The 24,013-nt window shown below is 35.4% G+C and overlaps 1 long non-coding RNA gene across 1 annotated transcript in view; it reads left to right on the top strand.

Annotated features, from left to right (window-relative positions):
- LOC145988201 (uncharacterized) overlaps positions 1–24,013 on the top strand; it is an 81,148-nt gene that overhangs the window by 42,295 nt on the left and 14,840 nt on the right. The window contains exons 2-3 of the long non-coding RNA XR_014441712.1: positions 8,680–8,713; positions 11,420–11,440. This is a non-coding gene — a long non-coding RNA (uncharacterized LOC145988201). The remainder of the gene's footprint in view (positions 1–8,679; positions 8,714–11,419; positions 11,441–24,013) is intronic.

Genomic DNA, 24,013 nt, shown 5'->3' on the forward strand with positions numbered 1-24,013 from the left:
GTACCTCATCACAGCACAGCTCTGTCAGAGATAGGGACATTGAGTATAAATTTAATTATAAGATATGACAACCTGCAACAATCTGGATGTATGAGATGTTTTGTTTCTGTATTTTCAGGCTCTCTTGTTACAATCTTGTTTCTCTCTGCAACATTGCCATCACTATAATTATATCTGCCACATGTTCTATCTAACACTTCATAATCGATGCAAAAAAATTAACCTGAAACATTCAACATACGTTGAAACGTTTATATAGGAACAATGTTGGAAATATCAGAATCAGATTATCAGCAGCAGCAACAGTGTCTTCTGGATTTACCTCCAGGGTCACTGTCTTGCCTGTCAATGTTTTCACAAATATCTGCATTATATGTATATTTATAATGGCTGCTTCTCTATCAGAGCTATGCTGTGATGCTATTATTAGGTACAGGCTTCAGAAAATTATACCCAAGCAGATTTCAAACAAATATCTTGCCTCTTCCTGCACACAGACCCGAGCCTGGCTGATATTTCTACAGCACTGATGGGCAGGGATTTGGAAATGTGAAACAAGACAGGAAATTTGTTACACTGATGAGTTAGAATTAATTACTGACAAGATTATTATTGATTACAGATATGTTTTCAGGTTTATTTTTTCAATGTCCCTGTCTCTGACAGAGCTGTGCTGTGATGTTATTATTAGGTACAGGCTTAAGAAAATTATACCCAAGCAGATTTCAACTATGCCTCTTCCTGCATACAGACCCCCCGAGCCTGGCTGATATTTCTACAGCACTGATGGGCAGGGATGGAACTGCATGTGAAACAACACAGAGAAGAGGCTATTAAGAATTAAACTTGTTAGTGACTTATTGATTACAGATATGTTTTCAATTAAGTTTATACTCAATGTCCCTATCTCTGACAGAGCTGTGCTGTGATGAGGTACAGGCTTCAGAAAATTATACCCAAGCAGATTTAAAAATTGTATGTACCACTGCAGGTATCATGCCTCTTCCTGCACACAGACCCGAGCCTGGCTGATATTTCTACAGCACTGATGGGCAGGGATGGAACTGCATGTGAAACAAGACAGGAAATTTTTTACACTGATGAGGAGAAGAGCCTATTAAGAATTAAACTTGTTAGAATTGATTACTGACAATTATTGATTACAGATATGTTTTCATGCATCGATTATGAAGTTGTTAGCATAGAACATGTGGTAGATATTATTATAGTGATGGTGCAGAGAGAAACAAGATTGTAACAAGAGAGCCTGAAAAATACAGAAATATAAAATCAATAAAACATTTCATACATCCAGATTGTTGCAGGTTGTCATATCTTATAGAAGTTTTGTTCTGAATATAACTATATTTTATTGATTTCTTCTGTATGTTGTAATCTGAAAGCACCCTGTCATCCTCAAGCTGCTTGCATGCAAATATGAGCCTCTGTTGATCGGGAGGGATTCCCTCCTTATCCTGTATTTTCTGCTTTATAGCAGTAACAGTGTCCTCTGGATTTACCTCCAGGGTCACTGTCTTGCCTGTCAATGTTTTCACAAATATCTGCATTAATGGCTGCTTCTTTATCAGAGTTATGCTGTGATGTTATTATTAGGTACAGGCTTCAGAAAATTATACCCAAGCAGATTTCAACTATGCCTCTTCCTACATACAGACCCGAGCCTGGCTGATATTTCTACAGCACTGATGAGCAGGGATTTGGAACTACATGCAAAACAAGACAGGAGAAGAGCCTATTAAAAATTAAACTTGTTAGAATTGATTACTGTTATTGATTACAAATATGTTTTCAGGTTTAGATTATAAAGTTGTTAGCATAGAACATGTGGCAGATATTATTATAGTGGTGGCAATGTTGCAGAGAGAAACAAGATTGTAACAAGAGAGCCTGAAAAGTACAGAAACATAAAATCAATAAAACATCTCATACATCCAGATTATTGCATGCAAATTTCAACTACAAATATCTTGCCTGTTCCTACACACAGACCCGAGCCTGGCTGATATTTCTACAGCACTGATAGGCAGGGATGGAACTGCATGTGAAACAAGACAGGAAATTTGTTACACTGATGAGGAGAAGAGCCTACTAAGAATTAAACTTGTTAGGATTGATTACTGACAAGAATAATTATTATTGATTACAAATATGTTTTCATTGAAGTTGTTAGAGCATATAATCATAGAACATGTGGGAGATATTATTATAGTGATGCAGAGAGAAACAAGATTGTAACAAGAGAGCCTGAAAAATATGTCCCTATCTCTGACAGAGCTATGCTGTGATGCTATTATTAGGTACAGGCTTCAGAAAATTATACCCAAGCAGATTTCAAACAAATATCTTGCCTCTTCCTACACATAAACCCGAGCCTGGCTGATATTTCTACAGCACTGATGGGCAGGGATTTGGAACTGCATGTAAAACAAGACAGGAAGAGCCTATTAAAAATTAAACTTGTTAGAATTGATTACTGACAAGTTATTGATTACAGATATGTTTTTCAGGTTTATGTTGTTAGAGCATATAATCATAGAACATGTGGCAGATTATGTTATAGTGATGGCAATATTGCAGAGAGAAACAAGATTGTAACAAGAGAGCCTGAAAAATACAGAATCAATAAAACATCTCATACATCCAGATTGTTGCAGGTTGTGATATCTTATAGAGGTTTGTTCTGAATATTTTATTGATACTCAATGTCCCTATCTCTATCAGAGTTATGCTGTGATGCTATTATTAGGTACCGGCTTCAGAAAATTATACCCAAGCAGATTTCAAACAAATATCTTGCCTCTTCCTGCAAACAGACCCGAGCCTTGCTGTGATGGGCAGGGATTTGGAAGTGCATGTGAAACAAGACAGGAAATTTGTTACACTGATGAGAAGATCCTATACAGCATATAATCATAGAACATGTGGCACATATTATTATAGTGATGGCAATAGAGAGAAACAAGATTGTAACAAGAGAGCCTGAAAAATAGAGAATCAATAAAACATCTCTTACATCCAGATTGTTGCAGGTTGTCATATCTTATAGAGGTTTGTTCTGAATATTGATACTCAATGTCCCTATCTCTATCAGAGTTATGCTGTGATGCTATTATTAGGTACAGGCTTCAGAAAATTATACCCAAGCAGATTTCAAACAAATATCTTGCCTCTTCCTGCACACAGACCCGAGCCTGGCTATAATAGGCAGGGATTTACACTTGCAGCAAATATTTATTTACCTTGATTGCTGTCTCTGCTGAAATAATCAGGGCTGCCTGCTGCGAGTTAATTCCCAACTGCCAGATTCCTGTGCCTGAAATCACACTGAGAGGCTGGACAAAACTCTCCCACAGTTGCATATGTCATGCAAATTATTCAGCCCCAGTACCTCAACAATACAATCAAAAGTGCAATCTCTAAATTTTTGCCTTATAAAATACATGACAAGCTCATTCAAATATATATAGTTGGAATATGATACAAACTCTGGATTGAAATCTTCACCACTGTACAAATTCCCATTATCAGTTGTAACAAATTCAATCTTCTTAACTATAGATATTCTGTTAATAATTTTATTTGAATATGTATAATGTCTCCAATTTAAACTCTGAGATGCAATCATAGGCATCCTATACTCTAAACAATGCTCATAGCAATTGTTGAACCAATAATTGTCAAACAATTTCAACCTTAAATCATAATGGCACCTGTCTGTATAAAAATTAACAAACAATCCAACAATTCTCCTGAACCTGCTGTATACAAGCCTTTCAAACTTGGTGATAAAATTGAGATAGAGACATTGGAATGGCCTGTCACTGGCAAGCACCCACTGCATTTCAGTTTGATTTTGCACTGTAAACAGGTCATACTCGGACAGGCCAAAGAATCTAAGCTTTAAATCATCAACAAGTGACTTAGATTTTATGTATTTTGAAATACATCTTCTCTCAAAAAATCCTGTGTCAAGATTATCCATGCAATTCGATAGGATACACACTGCCTTCTATAAGTTAATTGCTTGCTGCTGCTGCTGCCTTGTATTCCTCAGAAACTGCTTATGTACTCAGAACTTGTTGTACCTGTTAAACAAAAATAAATATTAGAATTTTGTTATGTTTATTATATAAAATTTCTTGGGGTTCAAATCAAAATTCTATGCTTAATAAAAAAATATCAGTTGGGTTCAGCAGTGTGTTTTGTATATTTTGTGTGTGTGTATGTGTATGTGTGTTAATATTTTTGGCTATGGTATTTATATAAAATTTCTTGGGGTTCAAATCAAAACTCTATACTTAATAAACCTATGACAGGTTGTCAAAAATTCTGTATATTAAATCAAATAGATTTGTAATTCAATTTATACAAATCTGCAATATTTTTGTGTTTAAAAATATGAGCAGCACTGCAACAATACACCCTTACTCTTCAACAACTCTCACAATACTGGCTGATATGCAATGCAAAATCTCTTTATATAGCCTAAGCACAGACCGCATTGAAAGCATCTGAAACAATAAGCCAATCAGAATATTATAATTTGTTGCAAAACATGATGCAATATAAATAAACCAGAAATAGGCCACAAGTGGGCCGGAAGTGGACCGGAAGTAGGCAAACCGGAAGTAGGCAAACCGGAAGTGGACCGGAAGTGGCCTCTTGCAGAGGGGTAGGCATAGCCTTAAGTTGCACTTCTTAAGTGCCCGATGACAAGTTACACTTGTATAACCAGTTATAACCAGTTTAGCCCAAGATGCACTGTTCCCTACTGGGAAATAACATGTTCTAACATGCATGTTCCAAGATGCAAGATGGGCACATGACACATCCCGATACAGGGTCACCTGATTGCACTTGTTAAGTGCCCGATGGCACATGACACTTGTATAACCGGTTATAACCGGTGTGTTTTTAAATGCCCGTTTTATATCTACTCTCGTCCATAAAAAATATCCCATGAAAATAGAGTCCAACACTATTTTTCTAAAGAACTGTTGCATTTGCGAAATCATAAGAAAATACGCATTACATTCCTTCTCAAGTCCGTGGAGGTTAACGAACGTTCTGCAGTGGACTGTTTTTAATTCGAACTCCAAGGGGATACGAAAAAAATCGAATTATCCAAAATTCGAAATAACCAGAATATAATAAAAAAAACACAGCAATGAAATAACACACTGTATTAAACATAAAACTGCATTAATACGCAAACAGTACACCTTACCTTACAACTGCTATGTTTTATCCATATCTCCATCCAGGAACAGTACCCTTATTGGAATATTCGCATCACGTGATTGTTTGAACCACTTTAAAACACACGCTTCAATATCGGGAAGTTTCCGCTTCTAACACGCTTTCTCATTTCATCTTTTAAAAATTTCGATAGTGCTACAACTTTCCTAGAATTAGCTTTATTGCTTATTAGTAAACCTACAGTTCGCACTTCAACTTTCTTATCTAATGTTAAGCTACTGTACGCACCACGTTTCGACATTGTGACTCTACTAAAACACACAGACAAATTACCCCTTCTGTCCGGCTATCCGCTCCCCTTTCAACTTGTCTCTGAGAGGGTGAAGGTCACATTCCTTCAAACAAAAGCTCTGGGGATTCCCGCTGCCCTCTCTTATCTGCCGTCGGCAAATCTGTTAACCATAAAAACAACCTTTTCGAGAAGAAAAGGGGAATGAGTCATCTCTTGGAATCTCTTATGTAGCAACCACTTTGATCTTTCTTGGAAAGATTTATGTTAAATTATTGGAAACCTGACTTCGAATTATCCAAACTTAACCTTCAAAATTTGAATTAAATTGTCATTTATAACACTGTTTCAGAGAGTGGTTTCAAGGGGAATGTGCTTTTGTTCGAATTATCCAATAATTCGAATTATCCAAGTTCGAATTAAAGAGAGCGCACTGTATTTACTTGTAAATCTTAGTAGAGCTAAAACTTTTAGGGAGGGGAAATGACTGCTTGCCCCCGCAAAGTTACGCTTGTGGATCAAGGCAAGCAAGAACAAGATGTGTAATCTTTTCACACACACGGACAAATCAACGGCACAAATTTCTTCAAAAAATTTCGAGCGACTACCTTGCAGTAACACAACTTTCACATAGTTGTTTCGTTAGGATGTTAATGATTGATTGATTGATTGATTTGGTGTTTTAAGTCCACTTTATGCACAGTAAGGCTAATCGGGACTGGACCTACAGTTTAAAGTGGGATCCGAACCAGTATGTGCCTCCACCGCGTATCGAACCCGGGACCCCTTGATTACAAGGCGACGACGCTACCACTGCGCCATCGGGGAGGCCCTCGTTAGGATGTTAAAGGGGCAAATCAAAATGAAAGACATATACCAATTGGGTGGGGTGAAAGAAGATGAAAGGGGGGTAAGAATCCGGGTAGCCGAGCCATCACCAATTCTAACGGTTCTGAGCTATTATCAATTAAAATTACCACCTGAGCGCTAGTGTCGCTTCCAATCCGGCCGCTCTATGTAGGATAAATCTTTGTTTACATTCAGTAGTAGTACGTAATACCCTCGTGTTGTCATTGGTGGTATGGGAGGAACGTTTGAATTACTCGATATTCTTAAATATTGCGAATGCGATATGAACTCCAGTAACGAAGTTGAAGACGTGATGAGAGCGAAGCATTTAATTATGATAGGCAAAAATAACACGAAAAACGCAGACGACACTAATGTAAAAGGCACTGGTTCTTCAAAGCAGTGCTGTATCATCTGCACCTCGGTTGTAATTGGGGCTCTCAGAAATGATTTGAAAATAAAGCAGTTCACCTGTATTGCAAAGCTTGGGCAGGAGAAAAATGTTAACATGCCGTTGGAGTTCTTTCCCCAAAGAGGAGGCTGGTTTAATAACAACACAGGATAATAATTATAATAACAACAACAATTTCATTGAGGCTATCTTCACTGAAAATTGACTTACTGAATGAAACCGCAACATTATCTTTATGTTTACAGACATTAATTAATTCTCAAACTATTTTTATCTTCGCACTTAATCGACTTGCACCTGTCCCAAATTACATACATAATACATTGTTTTAAAAAATATATATATTCATAAAGAACAATTTAAAACTTATTTTAATGGTAATAAAATTATCTTTCATAAAGTAAAGTCAACAGACTCGTGCATTCTTTGCAATTTCCTTGCCGCATTTCAGTTATGCCAATCTTGTCAATCAGTTCTGTTTTTCCCTGATTTATTTACAAATTTCATTTTGTTGATTCCACGTTGTGGAAAACACATGTAAGCTTTTCACTTGTCCTGACCCACAAAACGATTTAGAGCAAAAAACTGAACAGTAGACGTTACTTTTTCGCATGTTCCCCATGCTTTGAACGGCTTCAACACGGTGAAGTGTCCTACATGGAGTGGTTCCTGAAAATCTCACCAGATGGCATATGGATAATTTTAATCGCGAATAGTCAGGGAAATGAGAGATTCGTTTGCACAGTATCTCGTGAATCTGTGAACCAAGGTGGGTGGGCAGAGTAAATCAGTGCAGCAGCTGCAGCCGAGTTTTACCCTCCATGCTCCACTTCCCCTCTCCTGCGTTTATTTGTCGAGTCACAACTTGCGCAGAAACTTGATTTCATTCGCTCGCTCCGAAGATTCCCCGGACAGACTGCACAATACAAACCTGAACCATGTTTACAGCGACTATGTTGGTGGAGACGGATATGGACCACAATGATTTCCACATCTACTGTGAGTCTTGTTGGAATTAAGATGATTACAATTTTTAGAACATCGACATGATGCAAGAGGTGGAAAATATGGAAATAAAATTTTTAACTCTACACTTCGACAGCGTGGTGACAATTTTACATTGTTGTAATTGCCATCACAAAATTCTTCTTAACTAAAAATGATGCATGTGGTCAACAATTCCGGTTATAACATTACCGTCTTGAACAGTCGGATTATAATCTTGAGTTCTAATGAGAAAGTATTTTTTTAAATCATGTAAGTCTTTTCGTGACTAAATCTAGCAAAATAGGTCTATAATAGTAATGTTTTACATTAATCGAATTAAAATATCCATCACTTGAAATATCAACCTCTTCAAAAGAATATGAATTAGATCTATTTACTAAAAGCAGCAATGTGAAGATGGAAAGTAATACTAATATTAGGAAAGGACATTTCAATTAAAGAAAGGCATGAATAAATTCTATAGAACGACCACAAACAAAAGAACCTTCGGCCAGAAGCGTTCGCGCATCTCCCCTACCATACGTTCAGCTCGGCCCACGGTGATTCCTGCTCCCTTCCCCCCCTCTCCTCCAGGCGCGGGTACGATGCACGGGACACGCGGTTCTGCGCAGGTTCTTTTGTTTGTGGTCCCAATATATCTGCGAAGGGTCTCGCTTATCACACAAAATTCAAACACATTCTTTGTCAAGCGCCATATTTCGTATTCCGACGTCAGGCTAAATGCTATCGTTGTTAAGCTAAATGTAACGAGATGTCAACCTAACCTAACCACGAAAGGATTCCGCACTTACGTCAGTAAATGAAATACTGCGCTTCACGAAGGTGGTGTTTGAGTGTGGTGCGATGAGTCATGCACATTTCCAAATGACTAACCAGGACGTTACATGACTTCTAATTTCAGATAGTGCTTCTAGTGGCTCTTTATGCAACCGTCAGTAAGTACAAGAAAAATACGTTAGTTTCTCGGTGTGCTTCATTTGCGTGGCGGGCAGTGTTTCTTGTGTGTGTGTGTGTGCGCTCAGCCCATGTGTTCATTCTGAAAAATAATACAAATTTACTCTATAAATGCGTTCCTTCTACCTTGATAGAATAATATTTGTCGAGTTTCTCCTGAACACATTACGAAAGAGAAGAATAAAACCAATACGACCAATTGCAGTGGTGGGTGGTTACGGAAAAAACTTGTTTGTTTTGATGTCCTCTATACGTTTCTGTGATCCGTGAGCGTCATTAAAATGACACCCTGTATAATGTGTGTGTGCTTGAATTATCACACGACATACATATGTTATAAAATATATAAAGGAAATTAATTTTGTGATATATCTACATACATGCATACATATACATATATACGTTTATATATATATATATATATATATATATATATATATATACATATATGTAATATGTTGTAGTTGAATTGATGTTTTAAGTCCATTTTATGCACAGTAAGGCTAATCGGGACTGGACCTACAGTATAAAGTGGGATCCGAACCACTATGTGCCTCCACCAGGAATCCTTGATTACAAGGTGAGGACGTTACCACTGCGTCATCACGGAAGTCTATATACATACATATATATATATATACACACACACACAATACACACAGGGTGATTATAAAGTCTCGATCCATTTTTGAAAAAAAGATATTTGAGATTAGAACAAATATATTTAATAAACTCCCTAGTACATGGTAACACACAATCAATATTGAAAGAAAAAATATCGGTCATAATAAGTGGCGTACAGAAAGAAATTAATGACAGTGTCACCTCAATATGCTTCTACATGAGCACCCTGCACGTCTACACATGCATCCCAATGATGCACCGGTTCATCAAAGACCATTGACGGTGTCATTTTGAGCACAGCATGCTAGGTACCTTGACGGGGATGCTGAGGTATACATGAAATGGCCCCATGCAAGAAAGTGACGATCCGGAGATCGTGGCGACCATATGCATTGTGATCCTCTGCCAATCCACCTACGTTCATGCGTCAAGGAAATCAATTACATTTCATGCTTATATGTCTATCTGCATTCTTGTTTTACATTTCTTGTGCATATGTTCATGTGAGAACCAGAGGAACGTAACTCCAAAAATGCAGTTTTCAGTTTTGTTTTTAAACAATATTTTTAAAAAATCTCCACCAAAGAGCTCTATTTGGAGTAGGACCAACATATCCTCACTCTAGTTGAATGTCGCTTTTTAAAAGTCAGACATTTCCTAAGAATATATTGTTTCCTTTCTCCTGTAAATCTGATGAATTGGAGTGCGCCCCTCTGGTTCTCACAAGACGACGTTTGGTTATTGGTTTGGACAAGTTTGTTGTTTGGTGGAAATCCCCCATGATTTCTCACTCTGCTGAAGTCTATTATATCCTTCTGATACATTTATAGCAGTACGAACAGTAATTATACAGTACATAAGATTTCTAAAGCTATTGAAAGAGCACGTTAGATTGGCTACAATACAATGCTCAACAATCACAACACCAGTACAACAGACAAGCAGTCTTGAAGTGTGGCCTTGTAACATCACCTAGTGCAGTTCGAAAGCACCGATTAAACGAGCAATCGAGCCCGTAGCGCGCTGCACAAGAGATTGCAGACTTCTTCACTAGACTTGTGCACTCGTTGTTCATTTGTTTGAAATCGTGGAAATCGAAATTCAACCAGAGGTTGGTTATAAAGGTTGTGTTCCGTATAGGACGCCGAATTTGAATCGAGTGCTATTGTTTTGTTTCGAGGTTGGCAGACCTGTTCTTACCAATGTTGGTATCTGTTGTCATGCCGATTAATGTAGCCTGAATTGTTTTGACTCGTTTGTTGTAGTTACGATATGGAACAGTTTACGATTGAGCAACGTGTTCTTATTGTGAAGACAAATTAACAAAGTGGTGAAAGTGCAACGCAGACAGTGCGAAACCTTGGTGCGATTTAACCTTGGTGCGATTTTCGGAAGAAATAAAACACCTAACGAGTCTACAGTTCGCAGACTATTGTTGAACCAAAAAACCACGAACCCTTTTGGAACTGAAAGTGGAAATCATAAGGGTGATTGGAGGCATCTGCGAGAGGGTTATCAATAATTTTGTGGAGCGTATAAATGCATGCAGACTCAGTAGGGGTGGACATATGCCTGACATTGTCTTTCATACGTGAATGGGGGTTGTTACTGCTTACATATATGTGAAATATGACTACGTATTTTCATGATATTTTTCCTATTTTTATTTAATCTTCTAATTCGGCGTCCTACACGGAACACCCTATAGTTCTTCCAATGCGTGGAAATGAAAGTACAACTTTTTAAAATGCTTTCCGATTTCCATGGTGAAAAACAAGTGTTTAAAAAGCGGGAAAAACTATGTGTTCTTAGTTTCATCTACTGATCGTATTTGGCGCTGCAGTCGAAGAGCAATTCGAAAGATTTGCGCATCCAGTCCAAGACTTCGAGACTGAACTGCGAAGGGTGTTCGCTTCGCTTCAAGTATGGTCTGGCACCTTTCGGACACGGTCATTGTTATAGGAGTACTTTTAGTATTAATATTTTAGTTTCTCAGACGAATTGTTTATCTGTGTGTGTTCACTTGTGTGAATTTTTTCAACATATTCTTTCACTGTTTTCAGAGAAGGTTGTTATAATAAAAGGTATTTATGAAACTTCCACTATCATTCTGAGTAATAGTTTAAAACTTAAGCATATTACACTTATTCACATCTGTGTTCAGCAGAGGTTGAATTACTTACTTTTAGCTCAACTGTCAATGATTAACGTTTGCACTTATAACTGAACACAAAATGAAACGAAGATTGATTGATTGATTGATTGATTTAGTTAGTTAATTTAATTCGCGTTTTGTGCCTCTTGGCTAATTTGCGAAGATGGGGATGAGTGATGAAATAATGAAATGGATGAAAATGGACATTCACAATCAACCATACCCGACCGGGATTCGAACCCGGGACCCTTGGCGTCGCAGCGCGATGTGCTAACCACTCGGCCACAGGATCGGGCGAAACGAAGAAAAGAACAAAATATTTTTCTATGTTACTGCAAAAATATTAACTTCAGGTAAAAGTGGTCCCCTCTGCTATGCACCACACCATGAATGCGTATAGGGGGGTGTGGGGTTAGGGCCCCACACTTCCTTGATTACGGCCGAAGGTGGGGGTGATGTGATCATCAACTTCAGGAGAAATTCTTTTAGTACCGGACTTCCTACAGTAACGGTCAACGCTAGTTCTCGCTTTCGACACTAGGAAGCTAATTTCAATTTACTAAATTAAAACTTTTTTATGTTTGCTTTATTTAATCTGCACTTTCGATAATATTTTTCAATACCGATTATCAGTTATTAATAAAACATGTCTTGAAGTTAGAGATTCTTGTTTCTAACTTCTGTTTCAATAAATTATTTTCAAATTATAATAACCAAACCCCGAGTCCAATACTGAACGAATTTCTCCCTAGGTATTATATTTCTTTATGTTTTTTATTATGTATTAATATTTTTTGAAACTATGATCTTTATTAGTTTATACTTAACTTCATAGTTTTGAAAATTAAATGATATAATCAAATTCCTATGTACTGATAAATATATCAGTTTAGCTTTAATTAATGTTCTTAATGCATACTCTTAAATATATCCTATGCAATATATTAAGATGTTATAATTATATATTTAACATACGCAACTAATATTAGGCTTAACTAATTAATTCAGTTTTACTGAATTTAATTTGCATATTATTTCTTATATAGATAAGACGTAATATTTTGTAATTTTTCATTGCTTTCAGTATTTACAGGTGATAATGAACTTAATTTAAAAATTGGTATTGCAAGTTTTTCTTTTAACTGTAAAAAGATTGTGTGTTGTTTAGGTATGCACATGGTCTCTGATTTACGAGTACATTCAGCCATTCTATACCATTCTGTGTTATTTTACCCTTACATTTCATTCTTACAGAATCCACCCAAATAACTTCAATTTTCTTGTAAAATTGCCTAACCAATACGTTATTCTTTAAAATTGTTAATTCATTATTTTATCTTCCTTCCTATGGGTTGAATTATTTGATTGTAGCTGGTTCTTTATATTGCCTCGTCGGTAGTAAATTAAGGTGCTGAAAAACATACCGGCAGTAATTTTGTTAAAAGTGGCACTTTTTATTGGAGCTGATCGCACAAGTAGCTATGCAATGGCCTACAATGTACTCGCTCATCGCTCTCTTTAATGATCGTTTGAGTTTTACCGTACGTACAGCAAGCACTCTTCACCCCTGTCGCCCTTCATGGCCGAGAGCTCCTTGTCGATCATAGTCATGAGTAGAGCCCGGATGTTCAGGCATTTATTTTCGTTAAAATAGGCAGGCAAAAAGGCATTTATAATGTGGAAAATAGGCACTAAAAATGAAAAAAAGGCAAAATAAACAAAAAAAAAAAGGCACATTTGGAAGTCGCTTACTTTTATCTATAATTTCTGGCAAAATGTTAAAATCTACATTGAGAAGAGCATTTCAATTTTCACCAAATTCACGCACGTAACCATGTAACTTACCACTTAATGGCACACTAAATTTCGGCATGATGACAAATACACGATCGTTTCCCTCCAAAGTGCAGAACTAAACTAAAGATAGAGAACTTGATTTTGGAATGCATGCAAAGGCCCTTGGGCATTAGTGCTGTTTCTTGTCAATAACGTCCTGACACGGACGCTGGACGTATGACCGCCTACCTATTCTCGTAGCACTTCTGGCAACTGGAGAATCGCAGGGGACCAACTTACTTACTTGGATTTTTACCTTTCAGGCTTAAACCACATACGCTAACTCATGAAAAATGTCAAAAAACAAGTCTGGTGTTAGTAAATTCATATTTTTATTAATTTTTACATGCAAACATGCTTGAAATTTGTTAGAAAACAATCCGATTAACATGCATCGCATAAACTTAGAACCCCAGCTTCCATTCAGCCAAAACACAGAATATCTCCCACCCTCCTATTCCTCTATTTTATACAATGCGATTGCCAATATGACTTTTCTTTGCAGCGCTGTCCAAGTTATAATTTGTACAGCGTGAGTAGTAGGGATAATACTTTAGACCTAACAATAGACCCGTTAATTGACATTAATGGTTTTTTAATTCATTTTCGAGGGGTGACGCTATTGTTATTTAATCAAGCGCCACGTGGCGACACGTGTCGGGGGTGGAGGAGGAGATGAGTCATCGATGACTCATGCACACGTGTGAGTTTGAAATTAATGGTTTTCCATTAGTGCACAAAAGATACTATTATGTATTCCGTTTTTGACCTAAGCTAACACTATTGTTGTATTTTGTATATGCGTTTCTGCCGGATATGAGTCACAGATGATTTATACTGACGTTGGAGTTTGGAATTAATGGTTTCTCCATTAAGGTACAAAAGACACTATTGTGGAGTTCGTTTTCGGACTATTCTAACACTATTGTTGTATATTATATATGCGTTTCTGCCGGATATGAGTCAGGGGTGCTTTATGCACACGTGGGAACTTGGAATTAATGGTTTTTCCATTAAGGTACAAAAGACATTTTCGGGCTATTGTAAGGCGTCACGTCCGGCCATTTTGGCGTCGGTGGTGAGTTATATTTGGTATAATTAAGGATCCGGATTTACCCGTATTCATCTGGTGCCGACGCGTTCGATCGGAGGTAGAAGATATTATAACACATGTTCGCTTTAAAGGCGAAGAAATTGAACGATGTATCCTATATGAAAACGAAGTATGCGAGCAGAATCCATGTTATTAATATTAACCTGTTACGGAAGAACCTGTTATGTGGTTGCATTCATCGGCACCCCCAAACCGCGCGCGTTCATGGACACGTGAGGAGAAAAAAGGTTCTCTATTGTTACGGCCCCCATCGCTTGGTCTTCTTCCGAAGTTGAATGGAAGTCAAGTGTCGCCAAATTTTTACACACGAGTATTGATTTTCTTTGAGGTTCCAATTTTATTTGGTGGAAGTAATCTACGCGGTATTTCTGCCGCCTTTTGTAACATTGCAAAGACTATTTAACCTAAGGCGTAACGAATTTGGCTGAACTAGGAACATTCAGTTCCAGTATCTACAGGTTAAAGTGGATGCGATCCACTATTTGCTCTTATTTCGGGGTTGCGAACCACGGCCCATTTGATTATTGGGTTATAAACATCAGGATTCATGTAAAATTGACCAGATGTTTTTACTGTTAAGAGACAATATTTCGCATTTTTTGTGTATTTTTACTCAGAAAACGCTATTTGAACGATTCAAGCAAGAGTTCGCATGGGAATTTAGACACACAAACTGTGTTTCTTCAACTTTAGCTGAAATTTAGGTTTATTTTTTACTCTAATATCACAATTTCTTCTATTCAGGCAACATTTTTTATTAAATTTTGGACTCACAAAGACATTTTTCAACTTTTAACTTGTTATTTTAAAAGTTTATTTCCATTTTTTACTCTAATATCACAATTTCTTCTATTCAGGCAACATTTTTTATTAAATTTTGGACTCACAAAGACATTTTTCAACTTTTAACTTGCTATTTTAAAAGTTTATTTCCATTTTTTACTCTAATATCACAATTTGATCTATTCTTGCAGAAGTGTTTATTGCAATTTTGACTTGCAAAGATAATTTTTTCAACTTCTTTTATTATTTTTTCTATTTATTGCCTTTTGTATCTTATATTTTTAATTCTTAACTTTGAGTTTTGTTCTTTATTTAAAAAATTTCTCTAATCACTAAGGAAGAAGTACTTTTAAGTAAAACTGTACCCACAAAGTTTATTATTACTATTATTATTAGTATTATTATTATTATTGTTGTTGTTTTTGTTTTGATGTAGTTGTTGAATCTTGTTGTTGTTGTTAGGGTTTATTGACTTCCACTACGCTATTTTTGGTTTGCTTCGTAGGAAAGTTTGTTTATTTTAGAGTTTCCTCGGTATTTTCTTACTGTTAGGGTAGGTAAAGTTTCCTAAATATATGAGTAGGGTTCCATATATTCTTGTTCTTGCATGTTTTTCATATGATGTGATCACAACAACTCTCCAAGTGCTTTTACTGCATGTTTCCATTTTTATTGAGGCTTAGTGATTCCTAGAGCCACTTTATGCATGAGAGAAAGCTTGAAAATTTCGATCTCAGATAGCCGTCAACCTTATGTCAGAGTATTTTCGAGTATATTTTAGACTTATAATGGGGCAGTAGAATATCACGGCTTGCTTATTTTTTAAGTATGTTGCGCAGTTATTGTATTTTTGCTTTTGCTTTCTAGATAAACTGTATGAAATGTTTAATATTTGTACTTTTTTTGCACTTATAAGAGGCCAAACTTTTACTGTAACTAAAATTATTATCTCTCTAAGCACTGAAACCCCTTTACCAAGAGTACTATAACTGAATGTTTATTAATATTGTTTCTTTCATCCCTTAAATATAACTACTTAACAATATAATGACAAATCACAGGACAAGACGATGTTAGCAGATGACTACGAGGCTCTTAAGTCCACCTGCCAAACTTTTCTTACCATGCTATTTACCCTTATAGTCTTTTATTCGGGGTACGTTTCAAGTACTACTTGACTTTTTGAGTGTTTGATTAACACCAGGGGTTATTTGTATCTGTTATGCTGTATTATTTGAGGCTTCTTTTTTTATTCTACAATCACTATATGTCCCTGAGAACTAAATTTCCACTGACTGAAGCTTAAAGCTTAGGCTCTACAGCATGTTGAATGGTTAAGCACTGGTCAATATGAATTTTACAGAGGCTAGTAGGAGGCATAGGAACACACGCCAGAGCCTTATTAGCGTGCAAGAAGCATTTTCAGGGAGTACTACGAGGAAACGAAGTTGATTTTTTTGAGGGCTTTACCAGTTACACAGCCAATATTTGCTATTTCAAGTAACTACATGTACCAAAACATTTTACAGCCCAACACTAACTAGACTTCAATTTATATTTTATTAGGTGCTAAATGTAGCAAGAACACTGATTGTACATACTTTTGAGAATCCAACTATTTCAGGATTTTTTCTATGTACGCATATTTTTATTGATTACTAACTTTAACAGACCAATCAGGAAGACGCCAAAATTCACTAAACTTAGTACTATAGTGTATGTGATTGCATGAAAAGTAGAAATTATAACAACCACAAGATTTCGCTTTTTTTGCTTTTGGGACTAATCGTGACGCTGAGGATGAATGGATGGCCAAAAATCTTAAGGACTGGATGTATTTTACCACTACAGACGCCTATGTAGAAACACTAGAGTACTGTTAGCTTTCAAAATTGAGGTTATACTGTACTGTTTTTTAAATATTTCGTATTTGGCACGCTTAACAAGTTACATTTATATCCATTTCAGGACAAATATTGCTAAAACTCTCAAATTAATGTGTACAACTTTATATTTCTGCTATCAAAGGAATTAACAATCCTATTTTACAAACAAAGGGTATTGTTTACACTTTATTTACTTCAATCTGAGACTAATATTTTACAGTAATTGAATCATTCAGCCCTAGTCAATATTTTACTGCATCAGAAAGTTTGTTATTAATCTAATAAGTATGCTATTTTGTGATATTCTAATGCAAACGTTGTTTAATTCACTGGTTATAATGCAAACTTTTGCACAAATTCGATATATTCACTACCTTCAAACCAAACAATTGTACTTATTTAGCGCATTTCATTTATATTTCTTGTAATTAACTTATGTTTCTTATAATTAACAAACTAAACTAATTACTTTGGCATGTTAAAAACCTTATTTTTTACTATTTCCTATTCTATCAGGTTCTATATTGCTGTTTTTATCAATTATGTAAGACCACACTCTGGTAAATGCACATATATTCTCTTTTATACACACGCACGTCACACACACATACACACACGCACACACACACACACACACACACACACACACACACACACACATTTACACACTTATACGAACATACATCTGACGTTTTTCAATATTTTGCTATGAAGTTTGCATCCACGCTATTCAAACAAGGGCAGGCAATGTAGTATTTATGAGTATTAGTAATCCCAAAGTGGTGTTTTTGGTGTCCAAGTTCAGATGAGAGGCTGCTATGTGCCTTTTGCAGGGGATTGCATGTGAAGTGTATGCATATTGAGCATTATTGAGTGTGTAGGCTTCCAAGTTTTGCTGTTATTTTCCTATAATTCTGTGAGACTGTAGAGAGTTCTCCCTCTTCAACCAGTTTTCTTTCATTGATTGGATACTTTTTGGGAACTTAGCAGTTTTTATGTTATGAAGCAGATTGTTGTAGAATATTTTGCATGGTCTTTTGTGATATTGAGTGCCTGCTGTAACGGAAGTAAGTATCTTTCCTTCTTGTGTTGATGTTCTCGTGTAGGTTTCCTATTTTCGGTCAAGTTGCAGTAGGGAACTTAGCAGTTTTTATGTTATGAAGCAGATTGTTGTATAATATTTTGCATGGTCTTTTGTGATATTGAGTGGGTGCTGTAATGGTAGTAAGTATCTTTCCTTTTTGTGTTGATGTTCTTGTGTAGGTTTCCTATTTTCTGTCAAGTTGCAGTACTTAGAATAATCGCTACTGTCTTATTGATCTACGAAGCTCCTTTGAATAATCATTTGCATGTGACCCTATACTCCACGTTGTACTTTGTTCTGGGAGCTATCTTTTGAAGCCTTGGCATTCTGCTAGTACAGTATTATTATCGTAGAGGTAAATTAGTTCGTGAAAATATGTATTTTTCTGATTAACTATAGTCGCTTAGTTGTTCTAGCAGGTATAAGTAGTTACTGCTGATGTTGTTAATTTTCTATTCGCAGGGGCTATGTATGATGTAGCGTATTTGTGTTGGCTGTCCCTTTTATTCCTATGTTGTTGAGTTTCTCCATAAGCATGTCCTGTTTTACTCTATTCTATGCCTTGTTGCTGCTAGATATCTGAGGTATGTTGCTGGTTCATATCTGAGGTAGCTTGTTTGACTATCTATTATTTTTGCTATGGCTGTGGCTATTGATGTCCCTTTCTGAATTCCATGTTGGTTTCTGTTTATCCTTGTTGCTGCTTGTTATCTGAGTTAGGTTGTTTGACTTCAGGACTATCCTTTTTTAACTTTATTGTTGATTGCTTTTTTGTTTATTTCCTTATTTGTTTTTATTTGTTTACTGAATCTATTTGTTTTGTGTCTTGTAATATTATTTACTATAGTAACAAAATTATTTTTAAAAATTGATATTTATCACCATACTTGTATATTTCTTGTTCAGTATTTGTCAAAGTTTAATTTATTTTGTCCGCTATCTTTAGCAAATAACACTATTTTGAAATTTAATATATAAATTCCTGAAAATTTACTGTAATTTTATATCAACTAACATATTTATTTTAACAAAAATAACAAAATTGTACAAAAGTTCAAATAGCAGAAGAATTGTACTCTTAAATTATTAACTTTGAAATAATAGTATTTTTAAAACATTAACTTTGTAAAAATTGTACTTTTAAAACATTAACTTTGTAAAAATTGTACTTTTAAAACATTAACTTTGTAAAAATTGTACTTTTAAAACATTAACTTTGTAAAAATTGTACTTTTAAAACATTCACTTTGAAAAAAATGTACTTTACACCAGAAATAATCAAATATATAGGAAAGAAGGAGAAGTTCTGTTGCTCAGAATAATAAATGTGGGATGGAAGGAAAATAATTTTGTTACTATAGTAAATAATATTACAAGACACAAAACAAATAGATTCAGTAAACAAATAAAAACAAATAAGGAAATAAACAAAAAAGCAATCAACAATAAAGTTAAAAAAGGATAGTCCTGAAGTCAAACAACCTAACTCAGATAACAAGCAGCAACAAGGATAAACAGAAACCAACATGGAATTCAGAAAGGGACATCAATAGCCACAGCCATAGCAAAAATAATAGATAGTCAAACAAGCTACCTCAGATATGAACCAGCAACATACCTCAGATATCTAGCAGCAACAAGGCATAGAATAGAGTAAAACAGGACATGCTTATGGAGAAACTCAACAACATAGGAATAAAAGGGACAGCCAACACAAATACGCTACATCATACATAGCCCCTGCGAATAGAAAATTAACAACATCAGCAGTAACTACTTATACCTGCTAGAACAACTAAGCGACTATAGTTAATCAGAAAAATACATATTTTCACGAACTAATTTACCTCTACGATAATAATACTGTACTAGCAGAATGCCAAGGCTTCAAAAGATAGCTCCCAGAACAAAGTACAACGTGGAGTATAGGGTCACATGCAAATGATTATTCAAAGGAGCTTCGTAGATCAATAAGACAGTAGCGATTATTCTAAGTACTGCAACTTGACAGAAAATAGGAAACCTACACAAGAACATCAACACAAAAAGGAAAGATACTTACTACCATTACAGCACCCACTCAATATCACAAAAGACCATGCAAAATATTATACAACAATCTGCTTCATAACATAAAAACTGCTAAGTTCCCTACTGCAACTTGACCGAAAATAGGAAACCTACACGAGAACATCAACACAAGAAGGAAAGATACTTACTTCCGTTACAGCAGGCACTCAATATCACAAAAGACCATGCAAAATATTCTACAACAATCTGCTTCATAACATAAAAACTGCTAAGTTCCCAAAAAGTATCCAATCAATGAAAGAAAACTGGTTGAAGAGGGAGAACTCTCTACAGTCTCACAGAATTATAGGAAAATAACAGCAAAACTTGGAAGCCTACACACTCAATAATGCTCAATATGCATACACTTCACATGCAATCCCCTGCAAAAGGCACATAGCAGCCTCTCATCTGAACTTGGACACCAAAAACACCACTTTGGGATTACTAATACTCATAAATACTACATTGCCTGCCCTTGTTTGAATAGCGTGGATGCAAACTTCATAGCAAAATATTGAAAAACGTCAGATGTATGTTCGTATAAGTGTGTAAATGTGTGTGTGTGTGTGTGTGTGTGTGTGTGTGTGTGTGTGTGCGTGTGTGTATGTGTGTGTGACGTGCGTGTGTATAAAAGAGAATATATGTGCATTTACCAGAGTGTGGTCTTACATAATTGATAAAAACAGCAATATAGAACCTGATAGAATAGGAAATAGTAAAAAATAAGGTTTTTAACATGCCAAAGTAATTAGTTTAGTTTGTTAATTATAAGAAACATAAGTTAATTACAAGAAATATAAATGAAATGCGCTAAATAAGTACAATTGTTTGGTTTGAAGGTAGTGAATATATCGAATTTGTGCAAAAGTTTGCATTATAACCAGTGAATTAAACAACGTTTGCGTTAGAATAGCACAAAATAGGATACTTATTAGATTAATAACAAACTTTCTGATGCAGTAAAATATTGACTAGGGCTGAATGATTCAATTACTGTAAAATATTAGTCTCAGATTGAAGTAAATAAAGTGTAAACAATACCCTTTGTTTGTAAAATAGGATTGTTAATTCCTTTGATAGCAGAAATATAAAGTTGTACACATTAATTTGAGAGTTTTAGCAATATTTGTCCTGAAATGGATATAAATGTAACTTGTTAAGCGTGCCAAATACGAAATATTTAAAAAACAGTACAGTATAACCTCAATTTTGAAAGCTAACAGTACTCTAGTGTTTCTACATAGGCGTCTGTAGTGGTAAAATACATCCAGTCCTTAAGATTTTTGGCCATCCATTCATCCTCAGCGTCACGATTAGTCCCAAAAGCAAAAAAAGCGAAATCTTGTGGTTGTTATAATTTCTACTTTTCATGCAATCACATACACTATAGTACTAAGTTTAGTGAATTTTGGCGTCTTCCTGATTGGTCTGTTAAAGTTAGTAATCAATAAAAATATGCGTACATAGAAAAAATCCTGAAATAGTTGGATTCTCAAAAGTATGTACAATCAGTGTTCTTGCTACATTTAGCACCTAATAAAATATAAATTGAAGTCTAGTTAGTGTTGGGCTGTAAAATGTTTTGGTACATGTAGTTACTTGAAATAGCAAATATTGGCTGTGTAACTGGTAAAGCCCTCAAAAAAATCAACTTCGTTTCCTCGTAGTACTCCCTGAAAATGCTTCTTGCACGCTAATAAGGCTCTGGCGTGTGTTCCTATGCCTCCTACTAGCCTCTGTAAAATTCATATTGACCAGTGCTTAACCATTCAACATGCTGTAGAGCCTAAGCTTTAAGCTTCAGTCAGTGGAAATTTAGTTCTCAGGGACATATAGTGATTGTAGAATAAAAAAAGAAGCCTCAAATAATACAGCATAACAGATACAAATAACCCCTGGTGTTAATCAAACACTCAAAAAGTCAAGTAGTACTTGAAACGTACCCCGAATAAAAGACTATAAGGGTAAATAGCATGGTAAGAAAAGTTTGGCAGGTGGACTTAAGAGCCTCGTAGTCATCTGCTAACATCGTCTTGTCCTGTGATTTGTCATTATATTGTTAAGTAGTTATATTTAAGGGATGAAAGAAACAATATTAATAAACATTCAGTTATAGTACTCTTGGTAAAGGGGTTTCAGTGCTTAGAGAGATAATAATTTTAGTTACAGTAAAAGTTTGGCCTCTTATAAGTGCAAAAAAAGTACAAATATTAAACATTTCATACAGTTTATCTAGAAAGCAAAAGCAAAAATACAATAACTGCGCAACATACTTAAAAAATAAGCAAGCCGTGATATTCTACTGCCCCATAATAAGTCTAAAATATACTCGAAAATACTCTGACATAAGGTTGACGGCTATCTGAGATCGAAATTTTCAAGCTTTCTCTCATGCATAAAGTGGCTCTAGGAATCACTAAGCCTCAATAAAAATGGAAACATGCAGTAAAAGCACTTGGAGAGTTGTTGTGATCACATCATATGAAAAACATGCAAGAACAAGAATATATGGAACCCTACTCATATATTTAGGAAACTTTACCTACCCTAACAGTAAGAAAATACCGAGGAAACTCTAAAATAAACAAACTTTCCTACGAAGCAAACCAAAAATAGCGTAGTGGAAGTCAATAAACCCTAACAACAACAACAAGATTCAACAACTACATCAAAACAAAAACAACAACAATAATAATAATAATACTAATAATAATAGTAATAATAAACTTTGTGGGTACAGTTTTACTTAAAAGTACTTCTTCCTTAGTGATTAGAGAAATTTTTTAAATAAAGAACAAAACTCAAAGTTAAGAATTAAAAATATAAGATACAAAAGGCAATAAATAGAAAAAATAATAAAAGAAGTTGAAAAAATTATCTTTGCAAGTCAAAATTGCAATAAACACTTCTGCAAGAATAGATCAAATTGTGATATTAGAGTAAAAAATGGAAATAAACTTTTAAAATAGCAAGTTAAAAGTTGAAAAATGTCTTTGTGAGTCCAAAATTTAATAAAAAATGTTGCCTGAATAGAAGAAATTGTGATATTAGAGTAAAAAATGGAAATAAACTTTTAAAATAACAAGTTAAAAGTTGAAAAATGTCTTTGTGAGTCCAAAATTTAATAAAAAATGTTGCCTGAATAGAAGAAATTGTGATATTAGAGTAAAAAATAAACCTAAATTTCAGCTAAAGTTGAAGAAACACAGTTTGTGTGTCTAAATTCCCATGCGAACTCTTGCTTGAATCGTTCAAATAGCGTTTTCTGAGTAAAAATACACAAAAAATGCGAAATATTGTCTCTTAACAGTAAAAACATCTGGTCAATTTTACATGAATCCTGATGTTTATAACCCAATAATCAAATGGGTCGTGGTTCGCAACCCCGAAATAAGAGCAAATAGTGGATCGCATCCACTTTAACCTGTAGATACTGGAACTGAATGTTCCTAGTTCAGCCAAATTCGTTACGCCTTAGGTTAAATAGTCTTTGCAATGTTACAAAAGGCGGCAGAAATACCGCGTAGATTACTTCCACCAAATAAAATTGGAACCTCAAAGAAAATCAATACTCGTGTGTAAAAATTTGGCGACACTTGACTTCCATTCAACTTCGGAAGAAGACCAAGCGATGGGGGCCGTAACAATAGAGAACCTTTTTTCTCCTCACGTGTCCATGAACGCGCGCGGTTTGGGGGTGCCGATGAATGCAACCACATAACAGGT

Source organism: Lepisma saccharinum, chromosome 5 (genome assembly GCF_977018435.1).
Source record: "Lepisma saccharinum chromosome 5, izLepSacc3.1, whole genome shotgun sequence".
NCBI lineage: Eukaryota > Metazoa > Arthropoda > Insecta > Zygentoma > Lepismatidae > Lepisma > Lepisma saccharinum.